Raw genomic sequence first — 23019 nt, 5'->3', positions numbered from 1 at the left:
AACATGTAAACAAACATTCATAGCAACATTATTCATATATCTGAAAAGTGGAAACAACTCTCAATTGTCTATCAACTAATGAGTGGATAAATAAAATGTGGTATATCCATATGCCAATATTATTCTTCTATAGAAAGGAATGAAGTACTGATACATGTTATAACATAGATGAACCTTGACAATATCCTGGTAAGTAAAAGAAAATAGTCACTAGAGACCACATATCATACGATTTCACTTATATGAAATGTCTAGAACAGGCAAATCTAGAGACTAAATAAATAAGTGGCTGGGGTGTTGAGAGGTGAGGATAAATGGGGAGTAACAGCTGATGGGTACATGTAGCATTTCTTTCTGGGATAATGAAATGTTCTAGAATTAGGTAGTGTGATAGTTGCCCAACTCTGTTAGTATACTAAAACCCACTGAATTTCAGTTTTAAAAGGTGAATTTTATGGTCAGTCATATCTCAACAAAGCCATTATTTATTTAAAAATTGAAGAGGGAATGAATTACCAGGGAACAGAGTAGGAAGACAAAATTTTTACCATATAACTTAGTACATCTTTTAAATTTTAAGCCATGTGAATATATTATTAATCATGAAAGTAAATTTTTAAAAATTTAAATGAAGAATATTTAAAATATGATAAAAGAGAATTATCACAACCAACACTTTTTTTTTTTTTTTTTTTTTTTTGCCAAATCTGAACATTTTGCTTTGGATATAGTTGAATTCTCCTATCTACCCTCCTTGATCCCACTCCCTCCCTAACTTACCAGAGGTAACTATGTTCTTAAATTGGCAATTATAATCCCTTAGACATATTTGTATTATAAACACACACACACACACACACACATCTACACACACATCTATAAACCACACTATGATAGTTGTTTAAAATGCATACAAATATTAGTATTAGTCTGCAATGTTTGTTTTTCCCCCAAGTTTATCTTTCTAAGATTTATTTTTCCTTAGGCCATGTAGTTCACTTGTTATAACTGCTAGATACTATACGGAACCACAATTTATATATTCACTCTGGTGCTTCTTTTGTATTTTTGCTATCAAGCAAAGGGACAATAAGCTTTCACTCATTCATCCCATTCCCTACCTGAGCCTTGGCATTGCTCCAAGAGCCAGGAAGAAAACCAATAAGCATCTGCCCAGGGGCACCTGGGTGGCTCAGTCTGTTAAGCGACTGCCTTCGGCTCAGGTCATGATCCTGGAGTCCTGGGATTGAGCCCCATATCAGGCTCCCTGCTTGGTAGGGAGTCTGCTTCTCCCTCTGACCCTCCCCCCTCTCCTGCTCTCTCTCTCTCTCTCTCTCATTCTCTCTCTCAAATAAAATAAAATCTTTAAATAAATAAACAAACAAACAAACATCTGCCCAAAGTTGAGCTTATGTTTTGGAGAAGACAGTAAACTTTATGTTAAAATATTGCATGCTAGATGGTGTTAACTCTGTAGAAAACAGAGCAGAGTAAGGATGATGGGCAATGCCAGGAGCAGCAGAGTTGTAAATAGTTGGTCAGGGGGGCAGTACTAGTCACGTGTTCTGGGACAACCTTGCATAGGAAACCATTCCCGAATCTCACCTTTTTCACAACAACAAACCTAGGTTTATGGGTCAGCCAGGATGGCTCTGCTTCAGAATGTCAGCTAGATTCACCCTGGGCTGTGGGTTGGGTTCGGGTTGGCCTCAAGCCTCTCCTCCTTCCACTTAAACAAGGGTGTATTTTCTTCATAGTAAATGTGAGACATGCAGGAGACCATGTCAGATGATGTAAGCATATTCAAGACCCTTGTTTGTGTCTCGTCTGATAACATTCTAATTAGTGCTCTGTTCCCAGTTACATGAAGTAAGCCTGGGTGGGTTTACCCTACTCACTCTACCTTCTCTAGTAGGAGGTCCTGAAAAGTCTCACAGCAAAGATGTCAGCATCGAATTCCATAGCAAAGAGGTACTGAAGAATTGGAAACAATACTAAAAAAAGAAAAGAAGGAAACACAAAAATAATGTAATTGAGAGGGCCATTGTGAGGAATAAATGAAATAATGTAGGTGCAGAGTCTAGTCCAGAGACTGGTATAAATATTAAAAGACTAGTTAATACTTAATATATCATTATTATGTGCCAGGCACTCTACGGTGTTCTCTACATCTAACAATTTAACCTAAACCTCACAACAATTGTATAAAATAGACGTTGTTCTTATCCCCATTTTCCAGATAAGGAAACTGAGGCCAGCGAAATGAAGTGATTGGCCCAAGGTCACATGACAAGTACAGCTGTAGAGCTGGGGTTTGACGCCAGACAAGTAGCCCATTGTCTTTCCTCTTAACCACGCCACTCTGCCCTCTGTGTGCCTCCCTGACCCCAAGTCTAGATTTAGTGCTGTGTGTTCCCACAGGCACTTTGCTTTTCATCTCGTGGTTCTGAGTACTTCTTGCTTTTTCATGTGTCTGTGTCCTTGACTACAGGGGACATTCTAGAAAGGCGGGGATTGTGCCCATCTTATTTACTTTCATTCTCTAGCCATCAGAGGTGTGGGGGAGGGAAGAGGTGACAACAGAGTGAAGCAGAGGTGTTCCTCCCTTTGTACCCGTTCCACAATGCATGGAGGGGAAGTGAAGGGAATATAAGAAATTAAAGATGCCAGAAAAATATATAGTCATTGATGGAGCAAGGTTTTTAAGTAAACAGAAGGTACAAGATTAGGATTAAAATGAGGAATTATTGACTTTGAGAAGACACAAGAACACCTCTTCCTTTACAGATGGACAGAGGAGGGCAAGGTAGATCTTGTGAGAGCAGAGGAGGCTAGATGAGGACTCTCGGGCCAGATGACTTGGATCATCTCAGTAAATAAGGGGCGGGAAAGGCTGCAGGAGGGTGGAGTAGGAGATTGAGGCAAGAGGAGAGAGTTTGGAACAAATGTCTAACTTTTGGGGTCTGTGATCTCTTTAATATTATGATAAGTAATATGATTAACCCAGGAAGAAGAACATACACACAAAATTAGGCATATAATTTTAGAGGTCAAGAGACCCCTGGTTGGTAACGCTTGCTCTCAGGAACTAATGACACTGAACAGAAGTATTTCTGAGCAGCAATTTGAAGGCAGGTAGATTGAACTCTAAGTCTGTGTTTCTGTGACCTCCTTCAGCAGCATCCAGTGCTGATGCAGAATTAGGTGTGGAATTAGGGACTGAGGCCATGGGCTTGTGAGCAGCCCAGGGGTGGGGGGAGTAGGGGAGGGCAGCAGGGGTAGAAGGAAAGCAAAGGACAGGCCGGTGAAGAAATGGCAGAGGTGGCAGTAGAGGCTGATGGAGGGTGAGGGAGGTCCTCTTTGGGTGTCCGCCATCAGAGGTGCATGGTCTGTAGAGAGCAGAAAAATAACAGTAAAACCAGAAGTCAGTTTTCTTCTTATTATCATGATGTACAAGCTGTTCTAAACACCGACAGTGATAAAATCTGGCCCTCTGAAAAAGCCTTGATCTGAGACCTAAATAATTGCCAGTATCTGGGTAGACATGCCGCCAGGAGGCAGATAAAGTGATTCAGATAGAGGGAGTAGTCCAGGATGTGGGTGAGGTGCCGGTGGGTGGCCGAGTGGAGCTGAAGCTGAGTTGGTGCTCAAGTAGAAGCCTCCTTCACCTGGGTGGTAAAGTGGCACCATTCAGTGACTTTCATCTTCCAGAAACTAGATATTGTCTGGAATCCTGAATCCTTCCTCTGATGGCTCGTCATCACCACACGTGTTTCACCTTCTTCCCGTGTCAGCTCTGCTCACATCTGCACCTGCCACACCGTTCTGCAGCCCTTTGCACCCCTTTTCCTAACAGGTGGCATTCATTTACATACATGGTCTTCTTCCCTACTAGACTATGTGCTCCTTGAGAGCAGTGATCGTACCATATTCATCTCTGAAGCACCAGTGCCTGCAAACAGGCACTTGAATGCTTGTTGAACCAATGCACAACTATATCGTGCTCTTCTTCACAAATTCTTCAGTTCTCCGATGACCAGGCGCCAGTAGAATCAGGATGCGGCTGCTCTCCTTCTCCCAGGTAAATGCAATGAGTCTCGTTCCCCTTTATGACGTGTTACTCCTGGATCTTCATTCTGTTCATCATTCCAACCTGGGACGTAGAACCAGATTAGGGAGCTCCACGTTTCACATGTTTTCATCCTCAAACCATCAGGACATTATCTGGAGAGTCTGATTGCAGGGCCCAGAGTGGTGATTGTTTCCACCAGAGTAGAAACCACTAGCATTTTGCTGCTTTGTAGTGGGACCAGTACGGTCACAATGATGTACGGGTGTTTCTTTGGTGTCCCAAAATAATTTAGGTGCTTCTTGAAACCCCTCTGCATTCTATTAGTTGGGAGTAATTATGCAATGGAGAAAACAGGGTCTGATTCACCCTCTCAGTCTTCCTTGGGAGTCACAAGAGGGCTGATAGTTCCCTGGAGGTGAACCACCTTCAGAATGGACCGAATCTCCACCATCTCTTCCATTACTCTGTCCACCCTCTTCTTCAAAATGGCCTCTGTGTGGTTCTGACCAAGAAGTTACCACACCAGGGGCTAATGAAGTAGATAAATCGGAAATATCTCGGCTTAACTTTTGAGGTCAGAAGCAGGAACTTTCTAGAGGAGAAATCAAAGAAGCGAAAGAAGTATAAGGGCAGCTCCCCAACCAGAGTACCCGCTGGTTGTGTCCCAGGCCCCCAGCAACTACAGAGGCATATAGAATGATCAAGCACTGTCATCAGATTGAAGCGCAGCCATTATCCTCATTCCTCAACAGCTGACCATTGGAACCGCACACAGTGTGGAGACAATCTGGAGATGATGCTTCATGTTTAGTTAACACGACTCCGGGCACTAACACGACCTTCACAGCCTCCATGAGGCCATGGGTACTTGAGCACTTAGCTTTTGAAAATGGGAATTTGCCCTCAAGACCCGCATCCAGCGTTTAGACATAGAATAGAGCTTTTTACTTCTTTTTAAAATTCTCTCGCTCATTTGATAAAATGTGCGTTCAAAAACTAAATCTGGTCTGTAGGAAGGAATCTAGCTACCCATTTAACTCTAGCAGTTGCCTGTGTGATCCACCGGTGCTCTTTATAGGAAGCGTCTAAATAATTGAAATCTCTAATTGGGTTAAAGAGATCCCTAGCTCATAGATGTTCTATAAATAAAAGAATGCGTAAATAATATAGTGGCCTTTCTTTTGTAGGTCCTTCCCCTTAAAGAGACCATTTTGTTTTGTTCGCTCGAATAAGATCATTGTTCAGGGACACTTAAGCAAAGTTAGGTTTTGGCTGGGGCGGGGCTTTCCCAAGGAAATCCCTTTTAGTTTGCTTCAGGTGTACCTGCCGCCTTTCCCCTCTGGCTACTCCACTAATCGTTTGTCTTTGCTGTGAGTAGCCAGGCACCTGGGCTTTGCATTTGCCGCTGGGGGCCAGAGCAAGTAGTAGAGGTAGCAGGCTGACCTTGCCTTGTTATCTGAAATCAGACAGGTTTAAGCAGCCCAGAGCCTAAGAGACAGCTAGAGAAGAAAGAAAGGGAAGGAGAGAGAGAAATACTTTATAAAGAGGAAGTGGTAGGAAACTTCTGAATTTCAGTGTGACCTGTTCTGTCAGGTGATTCCTGTGGGGGAGGAGACATGAAAGAAAAAAAAAAAGTTAGGTAAAATGTCCTTATAAAGACAAAATCTATTTCTTTCCTGGCTGATGATTTGTCATTCTAGTCACTTCCTGCCTTGTGACTGCACACCCGGGTTTGACAAAGTTGTTCTGCAGATCAGAAAGAAGGGGGTTTCTGGTCACACGCCAGTACCACTGAGGACAGTTTCTCTACAAGGTAAATTTTCTTCATGTCTTTTTGTTGTTTCTAAGCGCTTATGATGTTTTGCTCGTTGGGCAGCTCTGTTTCTGTGGATTGTGGGTTCTGCCTTCAGGGGACTGAGATCCGAGCACCTGTCACCCGAGCCCTGTGTGAGCCATGCTACGGTTTAACTGCCCCACCAAGCTGCCGCCACCTTGTGTGGCTGCCCAGAGTGGGACCCCCTCAGTCCTCTGGGGGGTGGGGGCTGCTTCTCTAGTTACCCACAGCTATCACCCCCCAAAACAATGATTCTTCTTTTTCCCCCCTTTCAAACCAAACCATGTTTTGATTTATTTCTCTTGCTCCATTTCAGGGAGGCTATTTACTGTGATTTTATCTACCTTAAAATGTTTTCAGGAAAGTGCGTATTGATCACTTAGATTGTGCTGCTCGTTGGCCTAGTGGGAGTAGTTTAATTTTATCTCCTGTGGTTCTGTTTTTCTAAAAAGTTTCTTTACAGTACTTGAGTGGTTATATTAATGTCTTGAGTCATACGTTACTGAGTGTGTTACTGGGTGTTTGAGTGATTTTGGCGCCAACAGTTTTTAATGGGTGTGTTTAATAACCACAAAGCATCCGAGGTGCCTCTTCTTTATTTATTCTGTAGAAATAAAAGTAATTTGCCTTGCTTAATTGTACTGTTTTTGCAGAATTGTCTCAACTATTGGTTAGGCTTATGGCCAAATGACTGTTAAGGTCTGGATGAAAGGGTTCTGTCTACAACAGAAATTCTGATAGAGTTGATATAGGATATTTACTCCAGAAGCTCTGTTGAAACATAGACTTTGGATCTTGTAGCATCAACCTTCATTTAATTATCCTTATCCAACGGTATTAAGAACCATCGACAGATGATAAACATAAAAAGGCATTTGGGGTGGAAATGGATTAATTTATCAGGACACTTACCAAAACCCAATTTTTCTTATTCAGTAGAGCAAATTGTGTTCTAAAGTGATTTCCTCGGGACAACTTAAAAAAAAACTCAGTCGACAATGGTGGTTTATTCGCCATGTCTTAATTTTAAATTTACATAAATTGATCATAAACTGGTTTCTATTAAATAAAAATTTTCAAAGAACATCTGCACGGGCAAATTTGAATGGAATTAGTCATTTGCCTATAAATGTGAATTTCTGAAAGTTGCAAAATGTGGCCGTCCATATTGTTTACACATCTTTCCTGAATGGTTTCAAACTAGCAAGAATGTGGAATTGGGGGAGGAGGACCTGAATCCCAGAAGAGAACAAATTTAAAAAAATGCTCTTATTTCCAGTAAAAATGTTAATGAGAACAAAATAAATTAGAATGTGAAGGTATGTCCGTATTTTCCTTACTTTGGGAGGAAATAAAATGGAATGTGAAAAAGTTAATTCAAAATGGGAAGAAAAAAACTCTCTTGATTTAAATCAAGTTTAGACTGTTCAAGTGTTATAAAATATCCATTTCTCTTCATTCCAACTCACCCCCAGTATCATCAGGGAAGAATCTTCTGGGTCTTGTCCTTTGAACAAGCACTGCTATGGTGGGACTCTTCATTAACTATCTCAGGGATGCTTTTCTTTGTCACATTTTAAATTTTGTCTCCTTTAGTTTATAAAGGGGAGTATGCCTCAAAACAATCGGTAACTTGGCAAACAATTTCAGCATTTTAATCTCATTTATAATTCTTTTTCCAATCCCTTTGAAGAAGGGGAGGAGGTGGACAAGTCTCATTGAGATATTACCTACTTAAAGACGACAAGTGATAATACTATTATTATAATATTTATATGTACTTAATATGTGCAGCCAGTCTTTGTGCATTATCTCACGTAATTCTCTTAACCGCCCCTAGACCTGAGGAGTGGAATCACCCTGGAAGGAACTGGCCAAAGGTCACTGGGCATTTGGAGGGTCGAGGAATGGTAGATAGCCAGGATGTTCAGCTCCATATTGCTTCTCTATAAGCTGCTGTTTATTTTAGATCCCCTCTTCCGCACCAGCATATTTTTCCTAGGTGTAGATCATTAGAGGCTTTTATTTCTGAAGCTGACTGAAGAGATCTTGGCGCTCATAATTTTAAGGGAGGGAGGGGGAGAAAGAGAGGGGGGGGGAAAGAAAGAAAGAAGAGAAAAAAATTCGCAATAAACCCAGAAGCATTTTTATTTTTATAAGTAAGCTATATCATTGTGGGTTTCATATAATAATAAAGAAGTATTCTCTTTTAATTAATGTATAATTTTACTAAAGAATTGTGTGCCTTCACCAGCTTGCCTCAACCACTTCCCCAACCTTAGTTCTTGTCACTTCCTTCTGCTCTGGCTCTCCACCATCCTCTCTTGGCCACGTTCTGGGTGTACAAGACCACAAGCCGCCAGAAAGTTCTATGCTCTTTAACTTCTTTTTGCTCCAACTGTTGCGCTTGATTGCTTTCTTCTTTAATTTGTAAAACTTAGGATCAGTTTTCAGGGCTCACATCAAGAAACGTGTCCTTACTGGACCCTTCCCCCGTCTTCCTTGCCCCCACTAACGGTTTCTTCTGTGCGTGCCCGCTTAGTGCTTTGATCTTAGAATAAGTATAGCAGTAATCATACTGTTTTAGCGCCAAGTCCTTTTTGCTGACAGCCTGAGCCCCTTCCCTAGCTCTCCTAGCACATGGGAGGCGCTAATGACATTGATTGAATTGAAAAGTTGTCATAAGTATTTTCTCTCAGCTCCTGAGATATGCAACAGAAGTCTTTTCTTTGACTTCACTTATTAACTTAATATTTACTGAGTTCCCCCAGTGACTGCCGTGAAAGAAGTTACAGTAATCATACAATCGTTTGCATTCAACCATGCTTCCTCTTTGCCAAAACACTGTTCTTCATTTTAGCCTCAAAGCACTAAATGGACCTTGAGTTCAAGGTATTTAAGAAATTGTCCAATGACTACAGCAAACAGACAAAATTATAATCTCATTATTTTAGTCTAAAAACATTCTTTGAGCTAAAACTTAACTACCCTTACCGAAATTATTGCACCGATAATAGGCTTCTTTGATGACAGAAAACACGGAAACAGATATCATTAACTTTTGCTTAATTACTTTGGATTATTCTAGAAAGTTCTCAAGTCAGCTTCTCCTTGTTACTTACAAAATAAAGGGCCTTTATGTATACAGGAGAAAGGGCAAACAAATTTTTATATCCGTTTAGGTGAAATAAAATTAAGAAACTTGCTCATGAGATTATATTAATGAAGAGTCACAATTTAGAAAGATTGTGAAGGCACTGGATTTTATGACTAATAGAAGATTTTATAGCAGAATAACATTATATTAGTCTAATTGTCTCTTTAGCGTTTTCTGTCAGCTAGTTTCCCAACCCCCAGAAATCATCAACTGAAATAAGGCTATGCCATCTGCATATTGAACCCTGCGGGCGTAAAAATTAGAATTAGAGCCCCACCGAAATATAAAACTAACCATGGTCAGCAGATTCCAAGAGTTTCAAGTTTCCCTATTTTGCCAGATGGCAATGCGCTTAAATCAAAAGTGTTCATGTTTCAGGCCACCTGGGTGGCTCAGTGGGTTAAGCGTTCAACTCTTGATTTCGGTTGAGGTGATGATCTCTGGGTCATGGGATCGAGCCCACTGGGCTCCCCGCTCAGTGGAAAGTGCTTGGGATTCTCTCTCTCCCTCTCCCCCTCTGCACTCACTCTTTCTGTAAACAACTAAACGTTAAAGACAAAAAACTTTGAAATTTCAAGTTTAAAAAAAAGTATGTTTCATACTGTTTCCATTTTGAAGTTCTGAGGAGCTGCCACCAGATTAGATATCCACATTCTAGGGGCATCTCCCCCCAGCTACAGCCAACACGGGGCTGCCCAGATAGCATCTCCCGTGGCTTTCCTCAATTTCCTCCTAAATCAGCTTCCTTAAACTGTCAGACTGTCCCCATTGTTCTGGTTTGCCAGTGTCAGTGATTACATCAGTCTTCCCCGTAATTTCATCATCTCTCCATCTTATAAGACACAGCACACCCTAATAATAGCAGCTAACACTTAACGTACTACTCACTTTGGATTGAGTATTTTCCTAAGTGTTTTTAACCATACTGATGCATGTAATCATCGCAATAATCTTGTGAAGTGGTTACGGGTGTTACCTTCAGATTTGAAGACAAGTTAATGCATTCAAATATTTTATTTTACTTTTTTTTTTAAAGATTTTATTTATTTATTCATGAGAGACAGAGGGAGAGAGAGAGAGAGAGAGAAGCAGAGGGAGAAGCAGGCTCCCAAGGAGCAGGGAGCCCGATGCTGGACTCGATCCCAGGACCCTGGGATCATGACCTGAGCTGAAGGCAGACGCTTAACCATCTGAGCCACCCAGGCGCCCTGCGTTCAAATATTTTATTATTTAATTTTCCACAGCCGAATCAATTTTGTATAACTGCTGAATTCCAGGAGAAAGTAATATTCTCCTGGAATAAACAGGCAGCAGACCATGGTGCTTATTTGTACCTCAGCTCTTGAGCTGAGCTCAAATAATCATAATTTATCCCAAATAAGTGCATCTATATTATAATTGCTTTTATCAAACAGACTACTTCTTTGTCTATCATCATCATCACTATTTACCCAGCATCTCTATGCATTTGACTGAGGGTTTAGTTTTTACCAAGTTAAAGATCTCTGCATTGGTCGTAAAACATGACTTCTATCTTCAAAAGCTTGGAAAAGTTCTCAGTCTTAGAAGGGTGGAATACTTTGAGTCAAGTGGTATTCACATTTTCTGATTTTTGTGACTGACTGACAAATAAATAATTTAGTATTTACACCAAAGCACGTATACCCATAATTATACAGTAATGGCCAAACATCGGTGTCCTACAAACTGTGAAAGAATGAGAGTGTTTTAATTGTGAGTTGAAAAAGAGAGGGGGAAAAGTGACCCATTTTTAAAGTTCAAATAAGTTGTGGTCGACTTCAGAGCCACACCTGTGCATCAGCCCCATTTATAAGTTAAAAGGAGGCTTGTTTCTCAAATATGGTCATTAGTTTTTGTCTGGGGGAAAGACAAGCTAAAATGTTAAATTGAGCATCTAATAAAGCCACAGTCCTGTGGTTGCAGCCTTGATTCTTGTTTTAGTCCAGCACCAGTTGTTGACAGATGGATTTCTCTGTCTCTCTGTCATATTCTCTCTCTCTCTCTCTCTCTCTCTCACACACATCTCTCTCACACACATTCTCTCTCTCACACACTCTCTCACACACACTCACACACATACACTCACACACACACAACACTCACACACATTCATACTCTCTCACACACACACACACTCTCACAATACACTCACACACACACATTCACATACACACACACACACTCTCTCTCTCTCTCTCTCTCTCTCTCTCTCTCTCTCTCTCTTTTCCTGAGTGGCAGAAGTAAAGTGGGGAAGAGATTATGTTCTCCACAGGCAGAAAAGCCAAGACACCAAATTCTGTAGGCCAATTAATTATGCATGTGAATTGCAATCTCCTGGATAATTTTTCCTTTCTTCTCTTGTAATTTCAAGAGGGAAGTGAATTAATAGAATAATTACTTTGCATTTAAACAAGAGCCTGCATTTTGATCCCTCAGTTGGGCAGTCAGCACCCAGATTCATGCAAGCCGTGTATTCGAACGTATGAAGTTAAGAGGCACACAGATGTATTTGTATAAAATTTACATCTTCCTTTTGTCATTTTTCAGGCAAAATATAGAATTCAGACGGCATCTTTGTTAACCTCTGGTGTAACATTTTAGAACATGGGTCCTCTACACCTCCTTGACATCATCAGCTCAGGTTATTTTCACCAGGAGGGTCCCTAAGGAGAAATCTGGGTAATATGTGCAAAGTGAAAGTACGAACACAATGAGCGACTATGCCGTTGGGCATTACTGAGCTCCCCTTCTTCATCTTAAAAATGTGAAACGACCTTTCCCTGGTGTTTCCAGTGCTTTATGAACGTTAAAAAAAATTTTCCCTTTGGAGAGATAGAACACTATAGTCACCTTTGAGACATTTTTCAGATCTTTCCCTTCCCTCATTGTCTTTCAAATTAAGATTTTTTTCATCAAAATATCCTTGATTCTTCGTTTCTTTCCAATGACCACAGAGAAAGGCAATTGTGATACTTCATCCGTCTGGTGATCATATAGAATGTATATAATATATACTGTATTTTTTTTTAAAGATTTTATTTATTTGACAGAGAGAGCACAAGCAGAGGGAGAGAGAGGGAGAAGCAGGCTCCTTGCTGAGCAAGGAGCCCAATGTAGGACTCGATCCCAGGACCCTGGAATCATGACCTGGGCCGAAGGCAGCTGCTTAACCGACTGAGCCACCCAGGCGTCCCAATATATACTGTATTTAACATTGTATATAATGTTAGTTTTTTAAACTTTGTGAGTCGGACTGTCCTTTCTGTGCGTGAAATGTGGTATTGGTATACAGAGGGAGAGCAAATTTGGATGCATTTTCTAGCCTTGTACTAAGTGTGGAGCCTGAGCAAGTCTCAGTTTCTTCATCTGTAAAATGGGGGAAAGTACTATCTGTTTCCTCCGTCTGTTCTTGGGTTCATTTTCCTCTTCCACTTCTTCCTGCCATCAGCCATTGTGCACACTTCACTCTACTACACGCATCACTGCGGACTGACCGGGCCCTTGCTATTTAGTAGGCGTCGTGCTAAACCCTTGACATATATTTACTCTTAACATTTTCACACCAAAGCTGGATAAGGTTGATGTGGTCCTATTCTTATAACAGATGACCAAACTGAGGTTTGGGGAAGGTGACATCCAAGGTCCCAGAGCCAGGAAGTGCCGGAACCAAGATTTACACCCTGCCTCTTTCCCATTTTACAGTCACAGGTTCTTAAAGGTGTTTTAAAATTTTGACAAAAGAAATGTTATCACAAAACCTGTTGTTAACTGGTATTGGTAAATATTTGCCAACCAAACCATGGCTTCCAACAGAGCAGAGATAAGGATAGACCATCAAATTAATACAAATTTCCTGCCCCCGTGTATCTGTTAGTCCTCATTTGCTTTTTGTGAGAATCAGCTTGTCGTTAGAGATTCTAGAACAACTACCCCCAAAGAGCCTATAGAAAAGAGGTAGGTCCTATTATTAAGAACAAATAGAAGCCTCTGCTGTCATTGCTAATAGACAAATGTGGGCTGCACATTGTCTCAGTATTTTTCCAGCTCCAACGGTAATAGAGAAAATGCCTGGAGAAGGAGGGAGCGGATAGGAGTTGGGGCTGACAGAATCAGTCCCCGGGTACTGGTGCACCCCTGAGACTGAGGAGGCATTGGCCGATGGTCCTTCTCACACATACCCATAGGTCTCATTGCTTTTTGTGACTCATGGTGGATGTGGTCAGCCTTTTAAGACTGCTGTGCATTTTCCTCCTCTGTCCACACTTCCTCAACTGTTAGTAGGTACTTTCCACTGTCAGTATTTCAGGTGAGGCTAAGCCCAGAGCCCCTTGACCATTCAATCTGAGATCAGCCAATACCAATGCCTTCAGCTTCTCGTCTGTGGCATCCGTCACTTCTGTAATACATTTTGAAACTGCCTTCAAGGACTCTGGATGAGAAATGTGGTAAAAGCCCAAACAAGCCAAGCTCAGGACATTTGAAGATAGAACATAGATGTGAAATCTAGATTTATACACACACACACACACACACACACACACAACATACATACAGTTAAGTGTGGATTTTAGGTGGTGACTCTACATAATATTTTATACAATTTATAGTGGAAATTGAGTTTGTTCCCCAGGATAATTTTGTGAAAGTTCTTTTTTTTTTTTTTAATTTTCCCCTTCATTTCTTAACTCTTTCCATCCTTCCTTCCTTCACCAAACACTGTTATATACAGTTTAAACCCTTTGTCTCATTGAATTCTAACCCAACCCTATGGAGTGAGCACTGTAAATTGCATTGCTAATATCCTTTTTTATTAACATATGAGCATATGAAGAAACTGAGGCTCAGAAAACTTAAGGAACGCAGAAACACATAGCAAGAAGCAGTTGCGTAGAAACTCATCCATTTTTTCACCATACCATGTTGCTTTTTAGTTTACTGTAGGTATACAATTATACATATAACTTCCCAAAGGAAGATAAGATCATTAGCATTTGGATGAGGTTTATGGGATGCCTGACATGCCTTCTTGCTGGCTTGGACTGGGAAAAAGCTCCTCTGGTAGCAATAGGAGAAGGTGTAAATTATGGAGCCTATGCCATCTTGAAAGGTGAGGGAGAAGAACCCCCTCCCCTGTTTTCCTCTCGCTCTACGTACCTGAGATATAAAGCACATTTCATGGACTTTGCATCTCACGGGTTTGTTTGTTTGTTTGTAATCTGTTAGGTAGTTTAAATGTTAATGGACTTCTGTTTTTCCCATATCTTGATTAGACCAAACTAGCATTCTCCATTCTCCTACTTCTCTTTTCAGACCAATCACTGACTCACTGTGAAACTTTGGGGAGCAACTTCACTTTTCTGGGTCCCCATTTCCCATTTTTAACATGTCCAGTTCCCTTCTCACTCTGCAGGGCTGTATTTTCTAGATGGGAGATGGTGATAGGAGGAGGAAGCTTTGTCCATACAAACAAACCAAAATGGCTTCTAGGTGTGATCATTTTGTGGCTTGAGGAGGTTGGAGAGTGTATTACCTAGAGGGGATGCCGTAAGCATTGTGACTGAAGATAGCAAGGAGAGCCTAGACCACCAAGGTTTTTCTTCTAGAAACAAGAGCTAGTGAGGAAGGCAACCATGCTGGCTCTTGCCCAAATTCTTCTAGGAGCTACCTCCTGGGCCAGTCATGCCAAACCCACAACAGCTTCCTTGGTGATCTCCTGCCTGTCTCCTCACTTTGCAGGCCTCTTTTCTCTTATACAGTAGCCCCCCTTATCTGTGGTTCGCATTCCATAGTTTCAGTTACCTACAGTCAACTGTGGTCCTGAAAGCAGAATATCTTCCTCCTGACATATTTTCAGAAGGTCAATGGTCAACAGTAGCCTACGGCTGCATCACAGTGCTTACATCATTCCCCTCACTTCATCTCATCACGTAGGCATTTTATCATCACCCATCTTCACAAGAAGGGTGAGTACATTACAATAAGGTACTTTGAGAGAGAGACCACATTCACATAAATTTTATTGCAGAATATTGTTAGAATTGTTCTAATAGTTACTATTGCTAGTCTCTTACTATGCCTAATTTATAAATTAAACTTTATCATAGTTGTGTATATATAAAGGAAAACATAGTGTTTATAGGTATTTCTAGTTTGGTACTATCTGTGGTCTCAGGCATCCACTGGGGGTCTTGGAACGTATACCCCGTGGGTAAGGGAGGCACCAATGTGTGGAGAAATGGAGGGCCCTTTTCCATTTTTTCTTTTTGGAAAACTCCAACTGGTTCTTTAAGATGTAGCTCAATGAAGGTTAGCATCACCTTCTTTGGATAGCTTTCCCTTCCCTTCTGGGGCAGAGTTAAGTGCTTTCCTCTCTGTGCTCCCACAGCACCGTGATAATAACCCCTTTTCGAGTGTGAAGGTCAGGGTGGGCTCTGAGTTGCATAGGCAAATTCCTCCTTCACGGGACTGGGTTTCCTGTAAGAGCAAGGATTCATCTATTCATCTTTGCATCTCCAGCACCTAGAAGAAGGCCAGTGCTTTATGAAATGTGATTGGATGACAGGTGTGGAGCTTCTAGCGAAGAGGATCCCTTGTGCACCAAAGGCAGGAGGCATGGGCAGGAACGGGCAAGATCCCCCTGGTGGTGTTCTCGCTCTTAACTCTTCGCTCAAGATGGTGAAGAATTGAAGAGAAGAAACATTTAGAACTTCTCAAAAGAGCCCAGGAAAAGCCTCAGTCATAGGTAAAATCTTGCAAAGGGTGTGTGTCCCTCGTTAACACGAGGTCAGAGCTGAGTAACCCTGAAGGAGAGCAGAGAACCTTAAGATAAAGAAACCCAGTGGTCACAGGCACAAGGAAAGGTGCCTCCAGTAAGACCTACATTGTGTTGGCCTGCAGTGTAGGGGTAGCGGTAGGGTGCTCTCCCCTACCCCCAGGCTCTGGTGTAAGCGTAAGGCTTCCCTAGTTCATAGCAAGGTAACCCTGGGCCTGTTACTAAAATCTCAGTTCCCTCATCTATACAGAGGAAACCATAATAATGCTCTATAGGATTGTGGCTAAAGTTAAATGTGATAATGCATATTAAACACTTAGCATTGAATAACCATTCAGTAAACATTAGCTGGCCTTCCCATTTTTCCTTTAGCTATTGTTTTCTCTGACTCCAACATAGATGGAGAGAACATTCTATGGAGGGAATAAGGATTAATCATCCTGCATGAATAAGAAAAAAGACTGATCTTTAAGCAGCTCCTCATCTGTGGAAATCCAGGTCAAATGTCACTTCTTGTGGGGGCCATGCTTGGCTTTCCAGGCGAGAGCTCTTTTCCCCCTTCCTGTGGATCTAAATTTCCCTCTGTATTCTAGTAACTAGAATCCACTCTCCCCTGTACTGAACAGACCTGGGCCACATCTAATCTTTGTGTTGCCAGCATCTAACCCAGGACCTGCACAGAGTAGGTATTTGGCAGATACTATTGAAAGAAGAAATGTACAGATATATGCATTTGTTTCATAGCAGATGTTTAAGAATTACCAGAGGATGAATTTCATAGTCCAGATAGTGCTATGCAAGTTATGTCCAGGGGAACTCTAGCACCCATTCCTCACTACTTCCTAGATGCTCCTGGTTCTGAGAGCATCCTGGCTGGTTTCACCCTCCTTTTGGTCACTGATGTGTCTCCATAGTTCCTTTCCTCTCACCTCAGCAGGACTCTGCTCAAAGTCAGACACTGTACTTAGATACCCACTGCCAAGCATCACAGGCAGCCAGCAGGGTTTATAGAAATAGCTTGAAGAGGTTCAGTGCTAGGCTCTGCTGCCGCAGGCAGAAACCCGTGGCTGGCGGCTGGTGGAGCAGGGCCAGGGAGCATTCCATGGCCAGGTCGAAGACTGCCTAGGGACATTAGCCTCTCTTCAGTCCCCAAATCAACTCAGCGAAGTCATTCTTCCAGCAAAATGGTTTCACAAAATTCAAAGCACTCGCTTGCTTGCTCTAGGCATTTGTCCCTTTCCACCGGAGGGATATTTTTAGCATGTGCACAAGAATATTATCGTTAAACGCCTCAAAGGAGGTGAGAGTAGACTTCTCAAGCCCTGTATGCCATCAATTAATGGGTTTGTTCGTTCACTTGATTACCTGCCATGTGGCAGCTCCATGAGATGACTTCTGGTCCAGACTTCCAGCTTGTGATCTCATAATCTGCTGGAAGAGATGGGTGTGGACCCGGAAGCCACGTGCCCAGGTCAGGACCAGACCTCAGAGGTAGAAGAGTTCACTGATCCCCACCCAACAGCCAGAACGGAATGTCTGAAGCCATGCAGATTGTTTTTAGAAGTCTGAAGGTGTCATTTTAGTATTTGTGATTTTGGCATTTTATCTTTTGAACATTGTGCCTCAGGGTGAGTTGTTTTAATGTGGTTTGCTATTTTGATTGCAAAGGAAAATCAGAGGGCCTCAATGCAAAGTCAAGAAAAAACACCCAGAAGAATTCATTTGCCTAGCCTTGGTCATTATAACCTAGAAGGTGCCAATAGTACCTGTACATAGGATTTGACACCTGTTGTTTGTAGCCTAGGACCTAGGACCTTTGTAGCCTGACAGTGCCTTCTCAATACCTAGATTAAGTTCTTCTTCATGTACAGGAAACACATGAAATTATATTTATTAAATATTTGAAATCATGGGGGAATTACTCTTACTGTATATTGAGCAGGTCTTCCTTAAAGAACAGCATGACTTCTGGGCGCCTGAGTGGCCCAGTTGGTTAAGCGACTGCCTTCGGCTCAGGTCATGATCCTGGAGTCCCGGGATCGAGTCCCGCATCGGGCTCCCTGCTCGGCGGGGAGTCTGCTTCTCCCTCGGACCCTCCCCCATCTCGTGCTCTCTATCTCATTCTCTCTCTCAAATAAATAAATAAAATCTTAAAAAAAAAAAAAAGAACAGCATTACTTCTTAAGTTTGAAAACTTATAAAGAGGAAAAATACGGAGGCCTGGGCTCCAGTCCCAGTGAGCCTGGTGACAGCATCCTTTAACTGGGGTGTCATTTCACTCCTCTGTGGCAGGAGAGTGGCCAGATAGATAATCTCTATGGTCCCTTCACCTCTACATTCTATGACTCTGTTCTTCTTATGTCATCATTTAAGGAAGTTGGCAGATATAGCAAAGAAAACTATTAAAGATTTGAAGATAAGCCCCCCAAAAACAGGTTAAAAGAATTTTTTTAAAAGCCTTGGTGGCGATCACTAAGGCATGTGACAGAATTTTTATGAATTGAGCAGCTTCTATAATTCCCTCTGAGAATAGCCCAGGAGAGAGAAAGCTTTAATCATATCAGAAAAGATTTAGGTTACAGGTAGGGATATGAGACACCAGAGGGGTTATAGGGTTTCCTTATTTGGATATTTTTAAGAAAATAGTAGATGGCTCTCTTTCTGGGACAGTTTGCATACAGTCTTGCCTAGAAACTGGGAGTGAACCGGATCAGCAGGTCTTAAGCTGTTCACAGTGACATCTCAGAAAACAGGTCCCCACGTGCTGCTTTGGTAACTTCCCTGCTCTGTGCTAAGCAGCCAAGCAGTGGGCATCCGCCTTGGTCAGTGAGCGGAATGCATGAGGACAGAGATTTACCTGCTGCTGAGGTAAGAGCAGGAGCAAGGAGGGGCTGGGAGATGCTGAGTCCTTTTCAGAGGCGGCGCCTCCCAGAGAAGGCCCATCGGGGTGACTGCCACAGCTCCTGATGACCCCTCCCCCTATTTCTGGGTCCATTTGAAATACACCTTCTCCGGGCTCTAACTTGTGCACTTACCAGCTAGTGAATAGACTTTGAACTTTTTATTTTTTTTAAAGATTTTATTAATTTATTTGACAGAGAGCACAAGCAGGGGGGAGCGGCAGAGAGAGAGGGAGAAGCAGGCTCCCACTGAGCAGGGACCCTGATGCGGGGCTCAATCCCAGCCCCCTGGAATCATGACTCCAGCTGAAGGCAGCTGCTTAACTGACTGAGCCACCCAGGCACCCCAGACTTTTGGAACTTTTAACATGGAAGGGATTTCATCTCTCAATTTATAGATGAGGAAACAAAAGGCCCAAGGAGGCAAACTGGAGCCCGATATTCCACAGACAGGTAGTACCCTAGGTCTCCCAGGCCCCCATGCTGGGCACTTTGTCCCACTCCCTGCCGGTTATTTTGGTTATGGTTTCCTTGGAGGTGTACAGGAGTATAAATTATCTGGATACCTTCTTGCATGGCTGATTTAGATGTTTGCTATTTTTATTTTTTGGTAAGTTTCTATGTTAATTTCTTAGTCTTAGCTAGTCATTTTTTTTTTTCCCTTCACAGCCCTGTTTCACTTACTCATTTTCCATCTTCAGAACTTTTTGCGTTGTATTAACCATCTTGCAATGAGTGACCTATAATTTCTGTATCACGTTTGAAACGACATGTAACTGTGGGCTTCCTGAAGCCCGAGGCTTTGTGACCCCCATGCTCATAGTCCAGCTACCAGAGCTGTGCTTTGCACATATAGTCATAGAGGATGAGAAAGAATGAATGATTAAACAGTGAATGAACAGATGGTGTCTGATATTGAGATAATTGAATAGTAGATAATCTACTAGTCCGTAATAATATTCAGCTATTTGAAACGATCCAAGGATACCCTGAAGTTTCAGTAGGGAAGAGTCTGGATCTTAAAGTCCTTGTGGTAGAATGTAGAATGAAGGGTAGCTGCAGATTTTCAAGATGTTAACACCAGGAGCATCATCGTCTATACCCTAGGAAAGGTGAGAGATGACAAGGCATCGAGGGCCTCCACAACCCCAAGCCTGGAGTATCCCCTCGGCTTGCAAGAGGTTTGCTCTGTGTCACATCCATAATGGCTCTGAGCAACTCGGTAGAAAACAGGTGGCATCAGGGGTGTGCTGGGGAGGGCAGGTGGGGAGATGGGCACTCCGTGGTTGGAGACTGAGCCGAGGTCTATGTGCTCTGCTTTATACAGCTTCCAAAGCCCCTCAACCGTAATCAGACCACAGAGGCTCCGAGAACAACACGTTCACTAGGTTTAGAGTAATCTCACCTGCTGGCTTCCCGTGAGGGTTTACAGGGTCGGAGATAGCTAGAGAAGAAAGCCACTGAGTACGTGCCCCCGCCTCATTCCTTCGGTACCTTTACCTCCAAGGCCACAGAGATACAAGTTCTGTGCTCTGGAGCAGCCCTTGGGCAAATCAGTGTATCTGCAGGGAGAAAAAAGACTATCCAAAGGAGATTTTGACTGGACAAAAGAACTCATAAGAGCTCCTTTAAATGGGCATCTATATTTGAGGCTATTTATCATTATTTGGCTTCTTAAAAACAAAGTCATTTTTAGAAAACATTTTCGGAATCATCCTTTATGTAAAACTGTGGAATACCTGTATCCATAGATCCAATGGTATCCCAAGAAGATATAGTAAATTACTGGTGGTGGTTAGATCCCCTGCAGTGGGCTACTTTGTAACATGAAGGGGACCGAATTACCTGAAGCAAAGCTTCTTCCTTGTCTCAGAAGTTTATCATGATGGCTTCTTAAAAACCTGGGGCTGTTTTGCTTCGGACTCCTATATTTTATGGTCCTCTGCTTCAAGCAGCATAGTCTAGCACTAAAGATTGCAGTATTAATGATGTTCTCGATTACATGTTGTTTTGGATTATTAACTGAATGTTTGGAAGCTGTATAGTTTTCTCCTGTCTACGTATTGAAATTATTGAGGTAGAGCTAGGAATCTGGGTCCTGAGTTTCCAGTTTTACTTTACCCGGTGTGTCAAGTTGCAGGAAAAGTAGGACACATTCAAAAGAGTCCCTAGGCAATGTGATGTCAGGTTCCAGATGCCTCCCCGATCCTGGCAGTTATATAACTGGGCATCAGTATAGCAAAGCAAAATACTGACCAGCACACCGCTACCACCTCTCAGAAAGGAATCTAGCCCGTGAGCATCTCACTCTGGGCAGATCACCTTCTCCCATCCTTTTCTGCTGCCTTTCATTATCAGTCAGGAAACTCCTCAGAGAAAATTCAACTTACATTTTTGCATTTATTTTTAGAGAATGTGTTTCCTTCTGTAAATTCCACAGCACTGTTCTATAGTAATCTCCTACCAATAGTTTCTGTGTTCCAGCTTTAGGGAAGTTGAGTCAGGTTCCTTAAATCTAAATAGTCATTATCAGAAATTCTCTTTCACTACTGATCTGGAAAATACCAGCCTCTTCTAAACTGAGACTCAAAACTAACGGACGTAAAGAAATGAGCAGGTTTCCGGAGGGGGAGACGAACCATGAGAGACTATGGACTCTGAGAAACAAACTGAGGGTTTCAGAGGGGAAGGGGGGTGGAGGGATGTGGTAGCCTGGTGATGGGTATTAAGGAGGGCACATACTGAATGGAGCACTGGGTGTTATATGCAAACAATGAATCATGGAACACTACATCAAAAACTAATGATGTAATGTATGGTCATTAACATAACATAAAAAAAGGAAATGAGCAGGTTTTGTGGCTTTTGCAATTTGGGGGGTTATTTTGTTTTCTTAGGACTTTAGAAATAATCTTATAAAAGTGAACAACCAGTACTTTCTTTGGCCAAATGTCTTAGGATTTTACAGCTATTGATTTAATAAATCTAAGTGCTTACAGGAAAACTAGCAGCCAGATGTGACTTAGATGAATGGTTTGAGTCTGTCTTCTTAGATTTATGATTTGGGCAGTGATTCAGAAACAGCGTTCCAAAATTCACCACTGACTTGCAAGAGACCTTAAAATGGTTTCTGGGAGGGCATTAATAAGGGATAAAGAATATACAGTGGAATATTATTCAGCCATAAAAAAGGAGGAAATCCTACCATTTGCAAAAACATGGATGGACCTTGAAGGCATTATGCTAAGTGAGATAAGTCAGACAGAAAGACAAATACTGTCTGATCTTGCTTATATGTGAAATCTAAAAAGAATTAAGAATAAAAACAAAGCAATGAGAACTAAACTTATGGAAGAAGAAATCTGACTTACGGTTACTAAAAGTTGGTGGTGGGGGAGGGGAGGGAAGATTGGAGGAAGGCAGTCAAAAGGTACAAACTTCCAATTATAAGATAAACAGGCCCTAGGGATGTGATGCACATGGCTGGCCCCGCCGTGTGGTGTATAGGAGAACTGTTGAGAGCAAATCCTAAGAGTTGTCATCACAAGAAGAAAAAATAGTCCCTTTCTTCTTTTCTTCTTTCTTTTTTTATTGTATCTGTAGAAGATGGATGTTAGCCGAACCTCTTCTGATCATACGTAAATCAAACTATCATGCTGTACATCTTAAACTTACACAGTGATCCATGTCAATGATTTCTCAGTAAAACTGGAAAAAACACAAAGGGGGCCGCAGTTAACGCAGGAGCGGTAAAGTGGAACCAGGAAGGAACACGCCTTCCCCAGCCACTTCTTTCAGGCTCCAAATGGCTCAGCACATCCCATTACTGCAGCAAGCTCTCTAGAGACTGCCGCCAACGTGGTGCCAGTAATTTGCAAACTGAAACCCTAACTTACTATCCTTATGAGTCTGACTACCATTACTATAACCCGTACCTTTGAATGGGCATGAAGTGGGTATGTTTTTTCCAGGAAAACACATTAATAGACTGTGTAAAGTACCTAATAGTTGATTCTAACCCCAGCAATACCCTTCTTAGAAATGGTCTCATCTGCATGTTTTTAATTCCCTCTTCTTCCTGCTTCTCTGTTTTGTGAACATGCTGCCATTTGCGTGTTCGGTTCAATTAGGTGAAGGGTCTCTTCCCAGTTATGAACCTTAATGGCCCTATTAAGGGTACCTCCATCCTCTCCCTGCTCTGCTCACCAGCAACTGCATTTAAAACTCCAGCCTTGCTTTGAGAATGTGTACATAGACAAAGCA

General features: G+C 42.0%; 1 protein-coding gene across 3 annotated transcripts in view; it reads left to right on the top strand.

Annotated features, from left to right (window-relative positions):
• Positions 1–23019, top strand: part of LCP1 (lymphocyte cytosolic protein 1) — a 100583-nt gene that overhangs the window by 42352 nt on the left and 35212 nt on the right. Inside the window, exon 1 of one of the 3 annotated variants that reach the window (XM_027589372.2) lies at positions 5762–5885. The exons of 1 other annotated variant lie outside the window; for it this stretch is intronic. The gene's annotated coding sequence lies outside the window, so the exon portion shown is untranslated. Of the gene's footprint in view, positions 1–5761; positions 5886–15805; positions 15827–23019 lie in introns of those variants that run through there. One more of the 3 variants, XM_027589373.2, reaches the window with a different exon arrangement.

This window comes from Zalophus californianus, chromosome 3 (genome assembly GCF_009762305.2).
Source record: "Zalophus californianus isolate mZalCal1 chromosome 3, mZalCal1.pri.v2, whole genome shotgun sequence".
In the NCBI taxonomy this organism is placed as follows: Eukaryota; Metazoa; Chordata; class Mammalia; order Carnivora; family Otariidae; genus Zalophus; species Zalophus californianus.
The sequence above is the reverse complement of the archived record's forward strand: the minus strand, read 5'-3'. Positions and strand labels throughout refer to the sequence as shown.